The sequence below is a fragment of the Helianthus annuus genome, chromosome 16, assembly GCF_002127325.2.
Source record: "Helianthus annuus cultivar XRQ/B chromosome 16, HanXRQr2.0-SUNRISE, whole genome shotgun sequence".
Lineage (NCBI taxonomy): Eukaryota > Viridiplantae > Streptophyta > Magnoliopsida > Asterales > Asteraceae > Helianthus > Helianthus annuus.
The window spans coordinates 163,922,522-163,940,285 of record NC_035448.2 but is presented as its reverse complement, the minus strand read 5'-3'; the positions used below and the strand labels follow the sequence as shown (position 1 = coordinate 163,940,285).

Here is a 17,764-nt window from a genome sequence, read left to right as displayed (position 1 = left end):
AACACAAATCCAAATTATTTGGCAAGAATAAAATGGCTAAACCAAATGCATGAGATAACCGTAAAAGAAAACGGCAACACTAACAAAGAACAATATACGTAGACAAAATTCGTATGAAAATCGAAATCGTAAAATGAAATCATCAAATAAAGTACGACAACGAAGATAAAAAACTAAACTAGTTGAGATAACAAGAGATCGCTAGAAGGCGTCGGCAAGAAAAAAGAAAAAGAAAGTGTTTGGTGAGCGGCTTACCCTTTTAAAGCCCCCACCGACCTTAAAAGTACAAACCAAAAGAACAACCCACTCAAAGCAAGGAAAACTAACAAAGCAAAAGGTACAACCACCGATGCATATAAATCTTGTAAATTAAAATTATGTAAATAACATATTTATATTATCTATATGCTTTTTAGTTTTTTTTTAATTCTTGTTTTTTTATTTTCTTTCATATATGTTTTATTAGACTTTGTAATTTGAGTTTTTTTTGTTGTTATAGTTAGTTCTGGTAGCTAACGAACTAAACTAATGCCAGCCGCAACACACGTTCATTTTTTCATATTATAAAGTGTGTTAGGTTCATATGTCAAAACACATTTTGACAATTATTATATTATTATTTAGCAAATGACTGTAGCTTTGTTTTTATACGTTATTGATTTATACATTTTAACAATTATCATGCTATTATTGGTTTGCACCACCTCTTATTATTTTACTTTTCTTCCCTTAAAAGTATTATTACAAATACAATATAACCCTAATATAACCCTTATGATTTAGTTTGAATTTTAACCGACCTTATATTTTATAACTTTAGTTTTGATAAAAACCAATAATTTATAATTTTATTTAGCTCTTATTATTATTATTATTATTATTATTATTATTATTATTATTATTATTATTATTATTATTATTATTATAAACTCGCTTGAATAATGTTTTTTTATCGTTTCTACTTAGTTAGTCTTTCCTATATTTTACGTTTCAATCTAATTTTTACGAGTGAACGCGTGCGAGATTCAACGTTTTTACGCATCTTTTTGTTTAATTTAATGGTCTGCTACAACACATGGGTACTAGTTACTAGTATTATACTATTTAGGAATATTAAATAACCTATAACTCTACTATTACAATAACGATTGGGATTTCCCATGTGTTATAATAGGAATTCAGTTTCAATTGCCATCTATTCAGTTTGTTATGTCACTAAGGCTATTGGGTATACTTTCACGCCCCTTAACTACATGTAGGCACCACATCACCTATTTGACCCTCTTTCACCTTTACCACACACCAAGGAAATGGTTTAACACCATTAACTCCCTTTGAAATTAATTAAAATACATATGTATAGCATGTTGTTGTGTGTGTACAAATTTTGCAATGCTTGATTCTCTCCCTCTCTCTCCTAGTTAACATCTTAACATGTGAAGTTTTTAATGCCTTTTAACACCCTTCAGGAGCGGTTTAACAAGTGTTAACGGATGCCAACTAGGATTAACACCAATAGATGTCAGAGTATACCAGATGGCCTAATAAGATACTAATACTCAATATTAATTTAGATACCAAATCTGAGTTCTTCAATAAAATTTATGTCAGAATACAATTACAATTGTGGATTCAACTCTTATAAACATGTTAGCTAATGCAAGTTATTAGATAAAAATCAAATTAAATAAACATTAAATAAGTAAAAACATATATTATTTATAGCAAAAGGGGTGAAACTGAAACTTGAAATAAAGTCAATGTTAAATTACAAAACTACCCTTACTATTAAAAATAATAATTAAAAACAACAATGAAAAATTCAAAAATAACTAATCATTCGATAAATATCAAGGTTGGAGAACTCGTTAGTCGTTAATCGGCCGGTGAGGTGGGGACTAGCGACTACTCGGGATTACTCATAACTAATCAGGATTAATCGGATCGAGTTTTTTATATGTAATTTTCACTTTTATGTATACACATACACATTTTATAGGTAAATATATTAAGTATTTAGGTTTTAACTCTTACTCAACTCATTTTTTTAAGTATACAAGATTAATTGTTGGAATTTACATGGTTTGGTTGAAAACTGGCCAGAATATACACGCTTTTTGCCTGAATCTGGCTGGAATCACCGATTTTTGGCTAGCCGACTAAGTCCAACTAGGCCCAACTAGGCCGACTAGGTCCGACTAGCGATTAGTGGACTGATTAACGAAAATTACTCAGTTACTGACCGACTAGCGATTAATCGCCGACTAGTCGCTGCCTAGTAACGATTTTTACAACACTGATAAATATAGCGGGTCCTTCCTTTTTTATTTAAAGAGTTAAATGCCATTTTAGTCCCTGTGGTTTGGGTCATTTTGCCTGTTTAGTCCAAAGATTTGAAATGTTGCCGTTTTAGTCCAAATAGTTTTAAACGTTGCCATTTTAGTCCACTGAGTTAACTCCATCCCTTTATTTTGTTAACTAGAAGGACATTTCGATCATTTTAAATGTAATTTTGTTAACTAGAAGGGCAATTCGACCATATAAAATGAGAAAATTACCCTTCTAGGTAACATAAAAAATGGACGGAGTTAACCCAGTGGCAAAATGGCCCAAAATAGCAACGTTTCAAACCTTTGGACTAAACTGGCAAAATGGCCCAAACCATAGGGACAAAAATGACATCTAACTCTTATTTAAATATAATATAACTCCTATCATCTCGTCTCCGCCAAACACACAACCCCCCCCCCCCACCTTGATACTCCCGATGACACCCACACCTTAAAAACGGATGATTACTAGAACAATTAATGAATTATTTAAAAGGTTATTATTGATTAATGAAATATTATTCATGATATAACGGAAATGTGGCCTTAGGGTGAGCGGAGTGGGGCTGTAAACCCATTCGTTACCGACCCCCCATCCACCGCCAACCTGTTTACCGATCACATGTTACCGAAATGGGGGGTGAAATCGGTGAAGGTTTACCGAGTCAGTGAGAGGGAAGGAAGGGGGGAGAGAGATGGGTGTATGGTGGGGTCCATTCCTTCTCAACCAATCACACATTTTTCCTTCTTATAAATAGTTTACCTAAACTCCATTAGGTAAACCACCACCAATGTTTTTGAGCATTAGATAAACAATTTAGGTGAATTGACGTGACACTGTGTGATTCGGTGAATGGGGAGTTTACCTATTCCAAATAGGTAACCACTCCCTTCACCCTTATAGATTGAAGATTCTCAAACACGTGCATATCAATGACACCTTGCATTACATCTGCATCACTTGCGTCCTCCATCTCTACCATAAACACTTATGTCCTTCAACCCTACTTACGCTAGATAACATCGTCTACCACCTCTTACCGTCAGATAACATCGTTGTGAGTTACAAATGCCACTCATCCTCCAACCGTACTTATTGTTAGAATACAAACCCTTGCCTTCTTCATTGATCATTGAAACGTATATATAAAAGATAGCATATCCCTATTCTATTGGAGAGATTTACATTGACATATAATATATTTACTTTCCTAATATATGTATATTCTGTTACACCCCCGCAGTCGAAGCGAGAGGTGGCCGAATGTTGAGACTAGACCGAAAATCATCAAAGAGAATGCGAGGCAAGCCTTTAGTAAAGATGTCTGCAATTTGAAATCTGGAAGGGACGTGTAACACCCAGACCTGTCCATGCTGAACGAGCTCACATACAAAAAGAATGTCCAACTCGGTATGTTTAGTACGCTGATGTTGAACCGGATTCCCTGAAAGGTAGACCGCACTAATGTTGTCACAAAATACGATACTAGCCTTGAGCATTGGTCGATTAAGATCCAATAATAGATTTCGAAACCAAGACAATTCAGCAACCACATTAGCAACACCCCGATACTCAGCCTCTGCACTGGAACGAGAAACCACAGCTTGACGCTTGGACGACCACGACAGCAGATTAGAACCAAGATAAACGCAATACCCAGACGTAGATCTTCGTGTGTCCGGACACCCGGCCCAGTCCGCATCCGTGTAAGCACGCAAAGAATAATTAGTAATGGAACCCAAAGTAAGCCCAAAAGAAGTCGTGCCTTTTAAGTAACGGATAATGCGTTTGAGCGCATTCCAGTGATCAATGCGCGGAGAATGCATATACATACACACCTGTTGAACCACATAGCAAATATCAGGCCTGGTAAATGTCAAATACTGAAGTGCACCAGCCAAATTGCGATACTGAGTGGGATTATCATACTCCGGACTAGATGTGGCACTAAGTTTCAGGTTGCAGTCAACAGGTGTGGCAACCGGGTTACATGAAGTCATACCAGCGCGTTCAATTATGTCATTAGTATATTGCTGCTGAGAAAGAAACATAGAATTTCCAGTGCGAGTAATGTGAATACCGAGAAAATGACTGAGCGGGCCGAGGTCTTTCATAGCAAATTCGTCACCCAAATGACGCATAAGATGATCCCGAAGCTGATCAGTGGAGGTTGTAAGAATAATGTCATCAACGTATATAAGTAGGTAAGCCGCATCAGTACCATGATGATAAACAAATAGAGAATTGTCGCACCGACTTTGGCGAAACCCGATAGAAATAACAAAGTCAGTAAACCGTTGGTACCATGCTCGTGGTGCCTATTTTAATCCGTATAGAGATTTCTTGAGACGACATATATAATCAGGAAACTGCCGATGCCTAAAACCCATTGGTTGATACATATAAACGGTCTCATGCAAATTACCGTGTAGGAACGCATTTGTAACATCCAATTGATGAATCTTCCACGATTTGGATAAGGCAAAAGATAAAACGGTACGAATAGTGGCCGGTTTAACAACCGGACTAAAGGTGTCTCCACAATCCACCCTAATTTGTTGATTACTACCATCACAAACCAACCGTGCTTTGTACCGTTCCAGTGTACCATCCGACCTGTATTTATGACGAAACAACCACAAACTACGTAGAACATTCATGTTCGGTTGCCGGGGGACAAGTTCCCACGTCTTATTTTTAATAAGGGCATTAAACTCGAGGGTCATGGCGTTAAAACATTCCGGAACGGACAAGGCATCCTTTGGTGATTTGGGTAAAGAGGCGACAGATGTAGTAAGAAGATTAAGGAACCGCCGTGGCTTGGATATCCCATCCATGGCGCGAGTACGCATAGTACGAGTAGAAGTAGGATGAAAAGGTTGAGAGTGTGAAGTGACGGGTGGATCCACTGAAGGGACGGGATCAGATTGGGCTGGGTGAGATGCGGAGTCGATGTGGGCTGAAGGTGGGGAGTCGATGTGGGCTGGATGAATTAGAGAAGAGGATTGGGCCGAATGGGGGTCGATGTGGGCTGTGTTATGTGAAGGTGAGGAGTGGGCCGAAAGTTGAGGTGAGGAGTGAGCCGAGGGACTGTTGTGAGCGGGCTGGGTAAAAGTGTGGGTAGTATCGGGTGGGCTAATATTTTGGGCAGTAGGTAGTGGGCTTTGGGGTGGGCTTTGAGTTGGGGTATAGATAGAATGAGAGTGAACAGTAGGGTCGATGGAATATGGGGAAGTGGGTGTAGTGGAGGAAGGTTGGGAATTTGAGGTGGTAATAGTGGGCTGTAATAGTGGGTGAGGAGAGGAGTCAAGAAAGTCATACGACCGAAGGCCGGTTGACAGGCGGTTGGCGTAAGGAAATGTGGTTTCATCGAAAATAACATGACGACTAATAAGAATTTTGTGTGTGGCCAAGTCAAGACACTTGTACCCACAATGGTTAGGAGGATACCCGAGAAACACGCAAGGCATGGAACGATAATCCAATTTATGGATAGTCGTGGAGGGTATGAGAGGAAAACAAAGACATCCAAATATGCGTAGGTGATTATAGGATGGATGAGTGAGATATAATCGCTAAGTGGGAGAGTTGTATCGAAGAAGTTTGCTTGGTAGGATATTGAGAAGATAAGTGGCGACTTCCAAAGCATGATGCCAATATGTATTTGGAATAGATGCTTGAGCTAAGATGGTGCGAACAAGATTGTTAATAGTGCGGATTTTCCGTTCCACTTTGCCATTTTGGGATGAGGTATGTGGACACGAAAAACGGAAGTGCATGCCATTGTGATTACAAAATTGTTGAAACGAAGAGTTTGCATATTCGCGTCCGTTATCGCATTGAAATTGTTTGATTTTAAGATTAAATTGAGTGTTAATGAGGTTGGCAAAAGTGGAGAATTTAGAAAACACTTGTGATTTGTTAGAAAGAGGATATGTCCAAAGAAAGTTGCTATAATCATCCAAAAACAAAACATAATATCGATGACCTCCACAACTGAGAATTGGGGAGGTCCAAAGGTCACTGTGAATAATATCAAATGGCATGAACGTAGAATTATAGGAATCAATAAATGGTAGTCTAATTTGTTTTCCAAAAACACATGACTGACAAAAACTAGGTTTCACGCTATTACAATGAATAAAATTAGATTGTTTAAGAGACTGAAGCAAATCGGATCCTGGGTGACCGAGACGTTGATGCCATATGTCTTGAGAGATGGTTGCAAAAGTGGATGGAGTAGTAAACTTGGTAATTTGTGTAGGATCAAGTGTGTAGAGATCCCCCAGACTATTGCATCGTAGGATAGGGGTCCGGTTCTTGAGGTCCTTCACAACAAAACCAAAAGGATCAAATTCAATAGAAACACGATTATCAGTGGTAAAATGACGAACATAAATCAAGTTTTTAATTAAACAAGGAGCATATAAGACTTGATTTAATTTGAAGGGTGGAAAAGGTGGTTTAAGTGTTTGGTTGCCATGGCTGATGTGTGTAAAATGCAACATAATAAAATACATCAAATAAGGCATAAAACTAACCCTTTTTAAGTACTAATGTTGGAAAAAGAGTGCTTTTGTCTTCCTTTTGTATTTTCAGGACTAAATGAGCTCAAATTCACAAAAGAAGCAAAAAGACAGCTAAATCTAACATAAATACAAGAAAAGGAACACAAGTGGATTGCCCGACCCCTCAACGGCATCCTCCCAAGCAAAATAGAGAAGACAGAAGACTGAACACGCCCCGTGCTCAGCCAGCACGGGGCCGTGCCCAAGAAGCAGCAGAAAAGACAAACCTATAGAAGCTTCTATTGCGCACCACGGGGCCGTGTCCAGCGGACACGGGGGGCGTGGCGAAAGTACAGCAGGCGCATTAATTGTAATTGCGAATTACAATTAATGAAGAGAGAGAGTGTCAGACTGGCACGGGGGCGTGTCCAGCGGACACGGGGCCGTGCCCAGCCTTCTGTTCAGCCTATAAATATGAGTGCTTGGTTTCATTGCAACTCATCACTTGGCACACCACCTCTCTCACACTTCATCCACCACCCACCACCACCATAACACCATCATCCACCACCATCATCCATTGTCCATCATAGAGTGTGTGAGTCGTCTCAGGATCCAAGATTGATCGTAAGAGTTCTTGACAATCAAGGCCATGTTTGCCTAAGTCTCTTACATCACTTGGTGAAGACAAGTGTTTAGTATAATACTTTTTATTTTTAATCTTTTGCACTTTTTATTTGGTTTTGTATTAATGACTTTAATAACTAGTTGCTTATGTTGAAGGTGATCTTTCCTTATCGTTTGTCCGTGGTGTCTTGGCATTATTTTACTGTCTATATAAAATAAAAGATTTTCACCATTCAAATCTCCACGGTCTATATGGAGGTATGTTGGCTACCTGGTCGGGGGTTAAGGGAACGGTTTGGTAAGGGTCTTGCCCTTGTTCAGCGTTTAGAGGTCCTGCAAGGGACCTGGATCAAATTTAGTAGGATCTCCTTCAATGCCCATAGGTATTGGATGGCGGGGATCCAAACTCTTTGACCCCCTCATAAGTTAACTACTATTAATACTATAACCCGGCTACTTAGGACTGTATCCCTGCTGACTCAGACTACTTAGTCGAGGGTAACGTCACCGCCAAAAGCGGGGCCTACCATAATTTGCATTAATAACTTAATTCATTATCTTCCAATAATCCAACCCTTTAGGATTGTATCCTTGCTGACTCAAACTACTGGGTTGAGGGTAACGTCGCCTTCAAAAGAGGGGCCTACTACAATAACTAAGATAATCTCTTAAACAAGTGCAAAAGTGCAAAAATAATCAAAGGTTATACTAATACACGAGTCGGATCCAAGTGATTCATCTTGTCTATCTGTTTTTATTTTATTTTTATTTTTCAGCATTTAGTTAGTTTTTATTTTCTTAGTTTAAAAACCTTTTCTAACTTTTTGATTTGATTAGACGTTGAGGATAAACCAGTACTAAAAGCTCTTGTGTCCTTGGACGACCTCGATATCTTACCAACACTATACTACGTCCACGATGGGTGCACTTGCCCATATGTGTGTTTAGTGTTAGTAAATATCGTGTTTTATAAATTTAAAACTTGGCTAAAATTGTAAAAAGGGCTTAAAATATACATAAAAAATATAACACACTTCACGCACATCAAGTTTTTGGCGCCGTTGCCGGGAACACAAGGATTTTAAGAAAGTTAGGAATCAACGGCTTAATCATATTTTTGTTTTTCTTTTTAATTTTTAGGATTTTTCTTAGTTTTTTTTAGCTTCTGCAGAGCTCAGCACGGGCCGTGCCTGGTCGGACACGGGCCGTGCCCAGCGTTGTTACTGGGAGTTTTTAGTTTTCCAAGTTACAGACGGCTGACCACGGGGCCGTGTCGGTGCAACATGGGGCAGTGTCCAACTCTCCAGTAACTGGGATCTGGAAAACAATCACTATAACTCCGACCACGGGCCGTGTTCACTGAGCACGGGCCCGTGGTGAACCTTCTGACCAGCATTCTTTTCTGTTTTTATTGCAGGACTTGGAACCAGACGTCACCCCTACGTAGTGTATGAGCTCCAGTTCTAATAAGGACATAAAAGAACCTCTAGTAGAACCCGAACGCTTTCTCAGAAAAAGTCTAAAAGCCAAGAACCAAGAGAAGGTTTCGGGGAATCCACTTCCAATGGCGGACCAACGTACCCTCATGGATTATCTACGACCCACCGTAGGTAACCTAGGCGCCGCTATCAACGCACCGAATGTTGAAGCCAATAACTTCGGCCGCATTTGATACAAATGCTCCAAAACTCCGCAACCTTCCATGGGCTTGCGGACGAGGATCCCCATCTACATACTACTAATTTCTTAGAAATATGTGATACCTTTCGGATCAATGGAGCATCAAATGACGCCATCCGCCTTCGAATGTTTCCTTTCTCATTAAAAGACCGAGCAAAAGCTTGGCTCAACGCCCTCCCAGCTGGATCGGTAAACACCTGGGATGAACTAGCCCAAAAATTTCTATATAAGTATTTCCCTCCCGCTAAAACGGCTAAATTAATGACTGAAATTAATACATATTCACAAGAGGATGGGGAATCCTTATATGAAACTTGGGAGAGGTTCAAGGAGCTATTGCGAAAGTGTCCACATCACGGCCTTGCGATATGGAAACAAGTATCCACTTTCTATAATGGGTTGTTGCCACACACAAGGCAGACACTTGATTCTAGCTCCGGGGGACTTTTAGGTAATTGCCGCCCGCATGAAATATATAACCAAATTGAGGAAATTGCTCAAACCAATTTTCAGTGGCACACTCCCCGAGGCAATAAATCTATTACCCCGGGCGCCCATAAGGTTGATGAAAGCACTTCTTTACAAGCCCAAATCGAGGCTCTTTCTTCAAAAATAAAAAAATTGGAAATGACAAAAACAGTCTCGGTTATGGCTTGTGAAGGGTGTGGTGGGCCACATGAAAATTGGAGTTGTATGAAAGAAACAGACGATCAACAAGAGTCGGTTAGCTACATTGAAAATAGACCTAGGCCGTCGGGTCCTCCAACGGGCACTTACAACCAAGGATGGCGAAACCACCCTAACCTTGGTTGGAGAGAGCCCGGCAATGGTAGTAACCAACAAGCCCAACGAACAAACTTTCAACAACCAAGAAATGAGTCACAAAATTTCACTCAACAACAAGGTGGACGAGAAAGGCTTGAAGATACTGTATCTCGCCTCATCTCCGACACTGAAAAGAAAAACTCGGAAAGGTTTCTACAATTAGAATCAAGTTTTAGAAACCAACAAGCTAGTATTCAAAACATAGAAAAACAATTAAATCAACTAGCTCAAAATTTTTCCGAGAGACCACAAGGTGCATTACCAAGCAATACCGAAACAAACCCGAAAGCGCAAGTTCATCTCATCACTTTACGAAACCGCACCGTCGGGCCTGCGGAAGCACCACCGCCGACAGAAGAGATTGCACCCCCGCCTCTGAAGGAGAAGAACTCCCCTCCATCATTAGAGCCTACCAAGGCTCCTCGAGTTCCGTACCCCGGTAGGTTAATTCGTCAAAAGATCAATGAGCAATTCGCAAAATTCGAATGTCTATTAAAACAATTGCATGTCAATATTCCTTTTATTGATGTCCTAACCCAAATGCCCAAATACTCTAAGTTCATGAGGGACTTCCTCACTCATAAAAATAAAATTGAAACCTTGCAATTAGTTAACTTAGGCGAAGAATGCTCTGCCCTCGTACTCAAAAAACTTCCCCAAAAGAAAATCGATCCTGGAAGCTTCACGATTCCCTGCTCGATCGGGGACTCCCCCGTTCGTAATGCACTAGCCGACCTTGGGGCTAGCATTAACCTCATGCCTTCATCAATGTTTAAAAGACTCGGCCTAGGAACAACGAGTCCTACAAAAATGAGCATACAACTTGCTGATCGATCCGTCAAATTCCCGCAAGGTGTCATCGAAAACGTCCTAGTAAAGGTAAACAAATTTGTCTATCCGGCAGATTTTGTCATACTCGATATGGAAGAAGACACCGAAGTCCCCCTCATACTAGGGAGACCATTTCTCGCCACCGCACAAGCAGTGGTAGACATGAATGACGGAACGCTCACCCTAAGGTACGGAGATGATGAAGTAAAATTCGGGGTTGGGAAGAGAATAGAGGACGACGACCCGGTCAACTACATGAAGGTTATTGATTCGAGTTTGGATGTTGCTCTCCGACGATGCAACATGGGATACCAAACATCCCACTCAGAAAATATATAACCTCATATTGGGTCTAGCCAAGGACCCTTATAAACGTGGCGCACCACGGAGGCATTCCGCGGAACTATCCTTAGTTTAGTTTAATCTTTTAGTTTAATTTGCAGGAATAAAACACACTCATGGTGGTAAAGGATGAAAAGGGGAACGAGAAACATGAACCCATGCACAAGAACAAGGCAACCCGACATCAATTTCTCGAACACAGAAGGTTCAACACGGGCCGTGTCCAACCAACACGGCCCCGTGCTGAACCCCCTGCAGAAAAACGCCCACTTCAGGTAACTGGACACGGGCCGTGTTCACCAGACACGCCCCCGTGTCCAGGCTTCTGTTTCTTTTCTTTAATTTTCGTTACTGGCACCTGAACACGGGGCCGTATCCGGTCCCCACGGGGCCGTGTCCAGACTGCCAGAAACATAAAATCTTTGCTTTTAACACCATATTACACATCTAATCAACCTAAAAATTTATTTTTGGGACACATTGAGGACAATGTGTAATTTAAGTGTGGGGGGGATGCTAAAACCTTGAAATTTTGTAAGTCCTAAAAACAAGCCTTACACAAAACTCTATTGGAACCGCTAATCACCCCAAATTTTTTTCAAAATTTTCAATTTTTCTTTACTTGTCTAAAGTTTAAGTTGGGAATTCTAAGATTAATAAGGTTATATTTTTACAAATTTACAACCATTAGCGTCGTGATAAAAAGAACCAACATACGAAAATTACGAAACGGCATGACAAGCTTAAGTTAAAATTTGATTATATATACTTGATCACATAGAAAAACCCATTCCCACAAAAAGTGAGTTTTGAGCCTTTATTGAGCATACAAATACACATCTTTAGACTAAATGCTCATTTTTTGTTTCTTGTATGAATAGCCGCTTGGTTCTTACAACTCTAGAACTTGCCACGACGATTCATTCCCGGTCCTTACCAACTTAAACCCAAGTAAGTAAATGATGGAGGCATTAGGACTAACCCTTTTTCTTTCAAAACCATTATTTTCAATTTTCTTTTCACCCACCTAAAAACTCCCCCTAGTTAACCCCTTTGAGCCTAAACCTTTCATTTCTTTACCCTAAAAACCCTCTTACCCACCAAAACCCTTTTTATTTTTACCCTTTATTTTAGTAACAAGCTCGGTTTTCGTGTGACTAAAAAAAATGATGATGAAGTTTGAAATAAACAAACAAAGCTCTTAAAACAAAAAGCTTGTTTGAAGAAATACTTCACAAAAAAATAAAAAGTCACTAAAACAAAATGTTTTACGAAAACCGACGCTTTTTACGCTTTTCGCCCTTTTCTACTAACCACTAACCCATTCACCCACCTTTAGCCCAAGCCTTTACCCAAAAAGTCCTCTTGATATTTACAAAGGTAACAAGTTAAAAAGGAGGAGGATTGATTGTTTGGCAAGCTTATGGTAGGAATAAGTTCCATGCCGCTCTCGAGTGATTCACTAAAAATACACCTTCGGCCGAGTGTGAGTGATTTCTCCAGTGAGGTATGTGAACTTGTATATAAATGGAATTTAAAAAAAAAGGCATGTAATGCCGAAATAAGTAATTTATTCTATGAAACGTTCTAAATAAATCATAACGAATAGGATTGTAAATAAATAAAAATAAAACCTAAAAAAATCTTGGATTCCCGACACTCTATGACAAGGCAAAACTTTCTCTTCTACCCATTCCATTTGGGAGTGTAAGCCACATATTAAAGAGTTTTGCTTGAGGACAAGCAAAAGTTCAAGTGTGGAGGTACTTGATGTGTGTAAAATGCAACATATAAAATACATCAAATAAGGCATAAAACTAACCCTTTTTAAGTACTAATGCTGGAAAAAGAGTGCTTTTGTCTTCCTTTTGCATTTTCAGGATTAAATGAGCTCAAATTCACAAAAGAAGCAGAAAGACAACTAAATCTAACATAAATACAAGAAAAGGAACACAAGTGGATTGCCCGACCCCTCAACGGCATCTTCCCAAGCAAAATAGAGAAGACAGAAGACTGAACACGCCCCGTGCTCAGCCAGCACGGGGCCGTGCCCAAGAAGCAGCAGAAAAGACAAACCTATAGAAGCTTCTATTGCCCACCACGGGGCCGTGTCCAGCAGACATGGGGGCGTGGCAAAAGTACAGCAGGCGCATTAATTGTAATTGTGAATTACAATTAATGAAGAGAGAGAGTGTCAGACAAGCATGGGGGCTATCCAGCAGACACGGGGCCGTGCCCAGCCTTCTGTTCAGCCTATAAATAGGAGTGCTTGGTTTCATTGTAACTCATCCCTTGGCACACCACCTCTCTCACACTTCATCCACCACCCACCACCACCATAACACCATCATCCACCACCATCATCCACCACCATCATCCATTGTCCATCATAGAGTGTGTGAGTCGTCTCGGTATCCAAGATTGATCGTAAGAGTTCTTGACAATCAAGGCCATGTTTGCCTAAGTCTCTTACATCATGGTGAAGACAAGTGTTTAGTATAATACTTTTTATTTTTAATCTTTTGCACTTTTTATTTGGTTTTGTATTAATGACTTTAATAACTAGTTGCTTATGTTGAAGGTGATCTTTCCTTATCGTTTGTCCGTGGTGTCTTGGCATTATTTTACTGTCTATATAAAATAAAAGATTTTCACCATTCAAATCTCCACGGTCTATATGGAGGTATGTTGGCTACCTGGTCGGGGGTTAAGGGAACGGTTTGGTAAGGGTCTTGCCCTTGTTCAGCGTTTAGAGGTCCTGCAAGGAACCTGGGTCAAATTTAGTAGGATCTCCTTCAGTGCCCATAGGTATTGGATGGCGGGGATCCAAACTCTTTGACCCCCTCATAAGTTAACTACTATTAATACTATAACCCGGCTATTTAGGACTGTATCCCTCCTGACTCAGACTACTTAGTCGAGGGTAACGTCACCGCCAAAAGCGGGGCCTACCATAATTTGCATTAATAACTTAATTCATTATCTTCCAATAATCCAACCCTTTAGGATTGTATCCTTGCTGACTCAAACTACTGGGTTGAGGGTAACGTCGCCTTCAAAAGAGGGGCCTACTACAATAACTAAGATAATCTCTTAAACAAGTGCAAAAGTGCAAAAATAATCAAAGGTTATACTAATACACGAGTCGGATCCAAGTGATTCATCTTGTCTATCTGTTTTTATTTTATTTTTATTTTTCAGCATTTAGTTAGTTTTTATTTTCTTAGTTTAAAAACCTTTTCTAACTTTTTGATTTGATTAGACGTTGAGGATAAACCGGTACTAAAAGCTCTTGTGTCCTTGGACGACCTCGGTATCTTACCAACACTATACTACGTCCACGATGGGTGCACTTGCCCATATTTGTGTTTAGTGTTAGTAAATATCGTGTTTTATAAATTTAAAACTTGGCTAAAAGTGTAAAAAGGGCTTAAAATATACATCAAAAATATAACACACTTCACGCTCATCAATGGCCGAGAACCGGAATAGTTTTGCCATTACCCACGAGTATATTTTTAAAAATGCCATCATTAAAAAAAGAGGAGAAATTGTCAGGAAGAGGGGTCATATTTGAGGTCGCACCTGTGTCCATGGTGTAGATAGGTTGATCAATGTCAGTCGGTGCATAGCTGGCAGCATATGACTGAGCCGGTCGTGGTCCTAGAATACCTGCATTGTTGTTAGTAGTTCGCTGTGGGACCATTGGATAAGGACAAGGTAGCATGGTTGACCAAGGAGCCCAAGGAGAAAAGTTGGGAGACGGGCCAGGCCATGTATTGAATCCATATGACCAAGGAGGGTACCCGGGCTGCATCGGAGCCTGTTGAGAATTATTTCCATGTCCCCTACCGGCTGACCCGCTGCGTCCACGGCCACAACCGCGACCGCGGCCGCGTCCGCGTGTAGACTGCTCACGACTAGTGTCCGAGCGGTTGTCATAACAGCTTGAATTGGAGCGATTCTCATACGTGTCGGGTGGTGGGGGAGCACAAGTGTCGGATGTGGCCACTAGAGCCGAACCAGCAGTTTGAGCGGCACTTCGAACCTGGTTTGCTTTTCTTGTTTCTGCCATGCAGAGCCTAGATCGTGTCTCATAAAAATCTGGTAGAGGAGTAGTTTTTTGAATGATAGTGGCTGTGCTTTCATACGGTTCCGTAAGTCCCATAAGAAGTTGTAGAACCAGCTGTTCCTCGGTGATGGGTGAACCGACATTGGTAAGTTGGTCATAGGTGACTTTGAGTGCCTGACAGTAAGCGGTCATAGACGGAAATTGTTCCAGCCGGGTATTAGCGAACTTATTGTTGAGATCAATAGTACGGGTCGCCTTGTTGTCTTGAAAGATATTTGCCAACGCCGTCCATGCAGCATGTGCGTTGGTATTAGGCTTCAAGATGGTGTGGAGAAGGTCGGTAGAAATCGTCCCGTAAATCCATTGTAAAACAATGGAGTCAAGACGCTCCCACGACGGAGACGAAGAGGGCAGCGCTTTATCTTTGGCTTGTTCTTTGTCGGAAGACGAAGATGTATCAGCAGCCTTCTGAGGTTGAAGATGATCATAAACATCATAAGATATGAAATGGATCTTGAATAATTCCGACCAGGCGGTGTAGTGACCGTTTTCAATGTCGAGGGTTATGGGGATTAATGCTTTGATATTCGATACGGTTACGGCAGGGTGAATAGGGACTGACATGGTGAGATCGATGAAGGAGGGAAGAAAGAAAAATCGGCGCAGAAGGAAGGGGGCGATGGGATCGAAAGAAGCTTAATGGTTTGATACCATGTTAGAATACAAACCCTTGCCTCCTTCATTGATCATTGAAACGTATATATACAAGATAGCATATCTCCTATTCTATTGGAGAGATTTACATTGACATATAATATATTTACTTTCCTAATATATGTATATTCTGTTACTTATGTCGCACCATTGGTTGCCAGCAAACACCTTGCGTCACTTGTGTAAGCCATAACGGATTTGTTCTCAACCAAATGGATAAATCATCTGATTAGAGTAATAACAATAATTGGATGATCTACTTATTTGTGGTGAAGTTGTTGGTGGTTGAGGTGGAGATAACGTTGGTTTCAAGTCATAAAGCTGAAGCAACGACAATTATAGAAGCCGATTTGAGAGGGAAGCTTCAAAGTGGAGGAAGAAAGAGAAGGAGAAAGAGAATTTTAATAATGTTGTGAAGGTTACAGATATTAAAAAGAAGAAAAAATGATAATTGAAAAGTTATTGATAATGTTAACAAGAGTGAAATTAGCAATTGAGGTTTCTAAAGCTTTGAATACAGTGAAATTAACAGGTGAATAGATGTATGTTTTAATCGGAACTAGTTGTTGGAAAAGGAGTAAAACACCGGAGGGCTGTCAGTGGGTATGTAGGAGAAGAGGTGGAGGTAGAGGGTAGGGGTGGGTAAGAGTTTATTACCCGTTATGCAATTTATTAATTCACAAACCTTGTGAGTAGTACCAACTTCGTGGATGCAACCGGTTTTAGGCTATGATCCATGCGTCCTCCTGATGTCTGTATGAAACCACGAGTCTTACATGCCTTTTACTGTTTGGCATCGGTTTTTCAAAACCCTTCGTCTCTCAATTCTCCCACCCTTCCAAAACCCCATACCCACCATCACCACTAGCAACACATACCACCATTACAAACCCTAACCTTAATCGATAAAATGCCTCCATCCTCGCAGATGCTGATACGCTCCCTCATCATGTTTTGTTCTGATTCTTCTCTTCAGTTTCAGTATTTGGCTGGATTTGTTTCATATATTCAAAATGATTCTCGACTCCTAGAGTCCCGACATATCTATTACTTCACAAACCTTGTGAATTGTAGAAAGGGCATATTTGTAATTTCCTGGATATAGACGGTTTTAGGCAATGATCCACGTGTCTACCTAAAGTCTCACTGAAACCACGACTCTTGCATGCCTATTACTGATTGGCATCGGTTTTCAAAACTTTTCGTCTCTCCATTCTCCCACCCTGCCTAAACCCCATACCCATACCCACCGTCACCACTACCAGCACACACACCACCATTACAAACTTAAACCTTAATAGATAAAATGCCTCCATCCCCACAGATGTTGTCATGCTCCGTCATCGTGTTTTGTTCATATTCTTCTCTCCGGTTTCAGTATTTGGTTGGATTTGTTTCTTACATTGATTTTCGACTCCTAGAGTCCCAATCCATCTATTAATACACAAACCTTGTGAATCGTAGAAAAGGGCATATTTGTAATTTCATGGATGTAGAAGGTTTTAGGCCTTGATCCACGCATTTACCTGACGTCTCTCTGACACCACGAGTCTTGTATGCCTTTTACTGTCAAGCATCATTTTTCAAAACCCTTAGTCTACTATACCAGGATTAGTGTCTAGCTGAACTACTCTCCTTTTCTTTTCATTCTTTCGGGCAACACTAACTTTACCCTCTAAAACTTCACAAGTTCGGATATCATGACCTTTGACATTACATATACTACATGTCCGGGTTCTTTTACCTTTTTGGCTAATCATCTGTTCTTTCTTTGATTTGATCGTCTTATGTGAACCACGTCCTTTGTTCCTTATGCCGGTTGGCACACGGACTG

The 17,764-nt window shown here is 40.4% G+C and overlaps 1 non-coding gene across 1 annotated transcript; it reads right to left on the bottom strand.

Annotated features, from left to right (window-relative positions):
- Positions 1-9,401: 9,401 nt before the first annotated feature.
- Positions 9,402-9,508, bottom strand: LOC118488495. The gene has a single exon (XR_004885033.1). It is a non-coding gene; the product is annotated as a small nucleolar RNA R71 (small nucleolar RNA).
- Between the last annotated feature and the right edge of the window lie 8,256 nt (positions 9,509-17,764).